General features: G+C 45.0%; 1 long non-coding RNA gene across 1 annotated transcript; it reads left to right on the forward strand.

The window, feature by feature from the left end:
• The first annotated feature begins 3,601 nt into the window (after positions 1-3,601).
• Positions 3,602-6,421, forward strand: LOC125122153 (uncharacterized). The gene is made up of 3 exons (XR_007133710.1): positions 3,602-4,023; positions 4,876-5,026; positions 6,070-6,421. It is a non-coding gene; the product is annotated as an uncharacterized LOC125122153 (long non-coding RNA).
• The last annotated feature ends 203 nt before the right edge of the window (positions 6,422-6,624 follow it).

A 6,624-nucleotide genomic window follows, 5' to 3' on the forward strand; every position in this document is an offset into this window, starting at 1 on the left:
TGCTCACATTGGTCTGGTGCCAGGCTGCCGTGTTTCACTCCTCCCATGTCCCATGTATCAAAATCTGGGCAAGGCTCCAGTCCCTGGGGCTCTCTTCCTCTGCTCCAGTAGTTCTCAACCCTGCCTGCATAAGAGACTCTCCTGGGAGATTTAAAATGGAAAAACAAATTCCAGTTTCCAGATCTCAAGCATGCTTATTTAATTGGTCTAGGTTGGGATGGTTAGAGGCCCCCAGGTGATTCTAATGTGCTGCAAGATTATACTTAATTCATCTTGATTCATCACATTCTTGTTTTATAATTTATTTCATATATTTCTATGTTTAAATGGCTCAGAATTAAAAAAGTCTATTGGTCCTTCAGTTATGGGTTTTTCTTTGCTCATCTAGTCAAGAAGACTTTTTCTTCTTTAAAATGTAAAATAGATTCTGATTGGGGGCATGGGGCTGAGAACATCCCTAACAGTCAATGTGTGCAAAGAATGCCAAAGCCTTGGTTTCTGGCAGAATAGGAGTTAACTATGTGGTGGGGTTTGAGGGGTTCTTGGCAGAGATTTGGATTTAAGTGTCTGTTTACTCTTGGTGCCACAGTATCCTAACTTCTGCCATTAGAGATTTGCTTATGTGGATTAAGCTTTCACCTCTTTAGGAGTTTTTCATTAGTTATAAATAATCCTAGAAGGATTCATTAAGACTTGTGTGTGAAATAGCTCATAAGGTCACTGTTGCTTGTGACAAGAGGAGGCACATAATTACCTTTTGTAATAGACTTTAGTCTGCCTCCTTGTCTAAGCTGTACACTCCATAATGGCAGGACTGTACCCCTGCTATTATTTCCCAGCACCCAGCTCAGTATCTGGCACAAAGCAGATTCACAGTAAATTTTTTTGGAATGAATGAACAAATAAATACAATTGAGCAAAGCACTGGCCATAATGAGTCATGAATTCTGAAAGAAAGAAAGAACAGAATTCTTGGAGGAAAAACATTTCCTGGAGGTCTGAGGCTTTGTACACATCAGAGAAAATGCACTACAGACAACTCACTAATTGTTCCATTTTGAAGCTGTTGATTTCTTTGCTGGCATTTTCCCCTCATCTTTCTTCTTCAGTGACATTAATAATAAGAGCAATCTGAGCTACCATTTATTAATCTGTTGCTAAGAACCAGAACTACTCATTGTTTAGGTGTTTTTTACCAATCCTCCCAATAACTCTCTGAGGCGGCAGTTTTCATTACCAGCTTATAGATGAGGAAACCAAAGCTTACAGAAGATATGTAAATTGTGACAATAAAATGGCCAACATGGGATTTGAGCCACAATCTGATGCCATGTAGTTTCACTGGCTCCTGGTACTCCTCCCTCCCTCTGTTTCTTCCACTCTAGCAAGCTCTCTCGTCTGTTCTCTTTCATGTAGCCACACACAGACATTTGTGATGAGTATGCAGCTTCCCTGGCCTGACTGTATGGTGGCATAGAAAGGTTTGAGGTAAGAGGATAAAGGCAGTACTCCAACAATAGGAATCAATACAGCTTCTGGAATTAAATAGAAAATCCTCAAAGTTTCTCAGCCACCAATATGCAGAGGAAACTATAGTGAGACCTTAGCACTAGCACTTTGTTCCTGAAGGAGATAATTTTTCTCCATATCATACTTGAAAAAGATTTTCTACGTTAAAAAGGGACATACATGATCTAAACGTAAACATTCTCAGCAACGATGTTACATGAAATTCAGAAGAATCATGACAGTCCTTACAGAGACCTTTGATAACAAAGTGCAGTTTAGTAACTTTAATTCAGATGATGCAGTGCACATCCTGGTGGTCTCATATGGTAGCACTTGCTGAGGAAAGGAAAAAGTGTAAGTAGGCCTCTGTAAACAAAGGCTGCTTGAAAGTCCATGGAGAAAGTGGAGTATGAAGGTACAAATGCTTAGAATATAAAGTACACACTTGTAGTATGATTGTCACCAAATATCACTTTGTGTCATTAGATTTCTTTTTTTTATCATTTATTTATATATATTTTCTACTATACAGCATGGTGACCCAGTTACACATATATGTATACATTCTTTTTTCTCACATTACATGTTCCATCATAAGTGACTAGACAGAGTTCCCAGTGCTACACAGCAGGATCCCATTGCTAATCCATCCCGAAGGCAACATTCTGTATCTATTTAGATTTCTTAAAGAAGAGCTATCTCTCAGATAAAGATTCTATTCTTTATTCAGTGACTGGAGGAGGGGTGTCCTGGAGCCTAGATTCTGGATATTAAGTTGTGCAGACCATATAAGTACTTGCTGGTGTGCTGGGGCCTAAACAATTTTAACCAGCACTTTTATACCAATGGGGACATGAGGCCCTGCCTGGATGGAGTACCTGCAAGACAGAGCAAGTATTTGTCTTTGTGCATGCTTAGGAGAGAAACCCCATTTCCCTTTACTGAGGAGGGCAAAATTAGCCTGAAAGTTTCTCAGAAGTAGTAGTATATTGGGAGTTCCCATTGTGGCACATCTGACTAGTAACCATGAGGATGTGGGTTCAATCCCTGGCCTCGCATTCAGTGGGTTGGGGATCTGGCGTTGTCGTGAGCTGTGGTTGCAGATGTGGCTTGGATCCCACGTTGCTGTGACTGTGGTGTAGGCCAGTGGCTACAGTTCCAATTCAACCCCTAGCCTGGGAACTTCCATATGCTATGGGTGCAGCCCTAAAAAGAAAAGAAAAAAAAAAAAAGAAGTAGTAGTATATCTATTGGCTCTCTGTTAACCATCCTTCCATCCTTATCCTCATTCTGGGACCCAGGCTCATGGAGTCACCACTGTCAGATCATACTAGTCCTGGTGGCAGTGGGAACTGTATGTCCCGGAGAGTTTGGAAACAGCAATTAAATGCTTCAACTCAATGTAGGTGTCATTTTTTTTGCTTACTACTTATTGGCCAGAACATGCCAAAGGACCCCACACTCCCACATGGAGGTAGGTAATTAGCTCATTATGATGTATCCAAAGGGACAGGGAGCAGAATAGTCAGGGGGTGGCACTAATGACCACCACAGGAGTGCCCAGATAGGATTTATGTTAATAGAATAATATCTTGGCTTTTATGTGGGGAATAAACTAGGTTGGCAAGAGAAGAAGCAAGAATATCAGGTAAGGGGACATTTCAGTTGTCCATGAACTAGCTGCCAGTGGTATGGGGGTAATCAGCAGAGGCTGGAACTGCAGGTGGGGATCATGCGTGGCTCCTGAAAGTCGGTCTGAGGGCCTTGTCCAGCACCCCCCCACACCCTTCCCACATACTATCACCTGCTCAAGTTCCTCCTCGCCAGCGACAGGAGGACATGGTCAAAAGGACATCCTGGAGAGCCTGCAGGATGGCACAGCTGAGTCCCCATAAACATACAGCAACCGGATTGGCTGCAAGACGACCACTATCCTGAGGGAGGCCCAGCAGTTCAGGCTGGAGCTCTGGGACTTTTGGGCAAGTTCTGCACCATCTTCAAGTCCAACACCAGGGCACACAGGGCATCCTAGTGATAACGGACTTTACCAACCAACTGCTAGGCCTTCGATGCCAGCGACCTGTGGATGGAGGAGCTCACCGTGCATGACCTGGTTGCAAATCCGCTGCACCTGGCCTTATTGCAAATCCGCTGCACCGGGCCTTACTGCAATTCCCTCCAGAGCAGGCTGCGCGCCTGCGCTGGGAAACACATGTGACCTTTAGGGTCAATGGGCGGTGCAAACTCAAAGTTAAACTTAACCCAGCTGTCCTCCATCGCACTCACGCACGGCCTGGAGACGCGCTGGAGGTCCAGCTGAATGTTCAGTCTGCACAACCTCTGCTGCCAGGTCAGCATCTCCTGCAAAGTGCACCTCGTCGACGAGCTCCCACAGCCTGCCATCATCAACAGCTGCTGCAAGTTCTCCACCGATAGCTGTGTTCAGGATGCACGGGCGCTCTTACTGACCAGCGGGGCCAGGCACTGCCACAGTAAGGTCAACGGCTTCCAAAGGTCGGAGTTCATGAGCCCCCACCCCAGCCCTAAGCCCACCCGACCTCCCGTCCTCTCACTCAGTCCAGTCTCATTTCCAGAGGGTCACGCTTGGGGACCGCTCCTGGCCTGGTGCTGTATGTAGGGAAGATTTTGGCCACAGAGCCCCTCCTGGGAAGTGTGGGGTCACACCTTGGTGGTCTCAGCCAGAGTGATATACTCAGAAGGACAATGGGATGCGCAGGAGTACAGTGGGGGTCTTGGCAGGACAAGCCCAGACCCGCAGGGGCCGGTGTGTGTGTGTGTGAGAGAGAAGCCTGGCCTCGAGGGAGCTGTTCTTCCAGAAGTTGGAGGCCTGGTTCTCTTTTTATTTGTAATATAAGACTTTTCACCACTTTTGTACACCTTAAAGGGCTGGGGGAACCTCCAGATAGCCAAGTGGTAACCCCCAAATCAGCTGTGGGGACGATTTTGAGATGTTTGGAGAGGGAGGGGATTCAGCTTCCAAGCTTGACTCTCTTTGAATTCGCATTTGCTCCAAGTGGGGGTGTGGGGCCTGTGTCAGGGCCAATGGGGACACACAGAGTAAGTGAATCATTAGGAAGCTTTGGAATAATCTTGGACTTACCCAGCTACCTGATGGGGCCTTTCTGAGCACCGTGTTTGTTTTGTTTTAAGCTTGAACAAACATAGCTTTGGTGATGGATTGGGAAAGAAAGAAATTTCACTAGTGACGGCTACGTTTTAACCTGCACACCTGGGTGAATTAAGCAGTTTATTGCTGGATAGAATATTAGTGGATAGGAGTTGAGTTAGAGATAGTGGTGAGAGAGAGGGTTCCTTTTTTTTTACATGTTAGTTTTCAATGCCTAGGTTTACCAGACTGAAGCTGGGAGAAAGATTTAGGAGTTATCACCTTAGAGATGCTATGTATCTCTGATCTCCGAGAAATCACCATGAGACCTTCCAAGATGTGAGTTTTCTAGAGAAGATAAGAAGTCAAAGGGCTGAACCCTTGAGTAATGTGAGTAAAACGTATGTTCTATTATCTTTCAATTTTGGAGACGACCAGCATGTTGGTGTTATGATGGGAAATTGGTGATGCAGGGAATATGTGGAGTAACTGCAGGAGTGGGTTCACTAAGAGAGAGAGAGGAATTAGGACATAGTGATCTCATACTCACTGTGAAAATCATAATATGCTAATTCAGGGAAGTTCTTTTTTTTTTTTTGCTTTTTAGGGCCACACCCTTGGCATATGGAGGTTCCCAGACCAGGGCTCTAATCGGAGCTACAACTGCCAGCCTACCCCACAGCCACAGCAACGCCAGATCCGAGCCGTGTCTATAACCCACACCACAGCTCACCCCAATGCTGTATCCCTGACCCACTGAACGAAGCCAGTGATCAAACCTGCAACTTCATGGTTCCTAGTCGGATTCACTTCTGCTGCACCATGATGGGAACTCCAGTTCAGGGAAGTTCTGTTAGTAGGAGCAAATTATGTCCTCTGGAAAGAAAAACTCTGTCCTCACTTTCAATTGTTAATGATAAACTCTGAGAAAAAAATGACAAGAAGTGCAGTAAAGAATCTGAGGAAGCTCCCGTCATGGCTCAGTGGTAATGAACCTGACTAGTGTCCATGGGGATGTGGGGTCAATCCTTGGCCTGAATGAGTTCATTAAAGGTCTGGTGGTGCTGTGAGTTGTGGTGTAGGTTGCAGCTATGGCTTGGATCCCACATTGCTGTCGCTGTGGTGTAGGCTAGCAGCTGTAGTTTCGATTTGACCCCTAGCCTGGGCACTTACATATGCAACGCATGCAAGCCCTAAACTTACTACAGCTTGGGGCATAGCATCAACACAGTACAATTTAGATTAGAAGGTCCAGCTGACGTAGTGATATTAAAATTATACTGAAAGAGTGCAAACTTCATCACTAATGTTCTTGTAAGATTCTTCTGCCTGATGCAAATTAATTACTCTCCCAAGACTTCTTCAGTTAAAAAATAAATAAGCTCTCATTGGTGTGTATAATTACACATACTGCATTCTTTATTATATTATAGTGTGAAGATGATCAGCTTGTCTGTTGGAAATCTGTGGCAGTCACATTTTAAAAGTTGTCTCCTGGAGCTTCGACATTGCCTCTCTGGTTCCTGGGCTCTTTTTCTCCTCCCACATAGCTGCAGTTCTGTATAAGTGGAATTATGCTCACTCCCATCCCCTGTTTCACTCTGGACCCTGCTGCCCTACGGTATCAGCCTTTACTACTTCTGAAAATGTTGTTATTCCAGTATCAGTAGTGACCACTGTATTTGTCTGGTCAGGGTTATGAAAGCCTTAAAAAATGCCACAGACAGGGTGGCTCAAACAATGGAAATTTATTTCTCACAGTTTTGGAGGCTGAAAGTCCAAGATCAAAGTATTGGCAGAATGGATTTCTCCTGAGGCCTCTTTGCTTGGCTGGAGGATGGCTGCCTCCTCTCCACATCCCACATGGCCTTTCCACTGAAAGGGCGTAACCTCAGTGTCTCTTTTTTTATTGGGACACCAGTCTTATTGCATTGCCCCCCCCCCCCCCGGCCCCTTATGAATTTATTTAACCTCAGTTACCTCTGTAA

Source organism: Phacochoerus africanus, chromosome 3 (genome assembly GCF_016906955.1).
Source record: "Phacochoerus africanus isolate WHEZ1 chromosome 3, ROS_Pafr_v1, whole genome shotgun sequence".
NCBI classification, from domain to species: domain Eukaryota; kingdom Metazoa; phylum Chordata; class Mammalia; order Artiodactyla; family Suidae; genus Phacochoerus; species Phacochoerus africanus.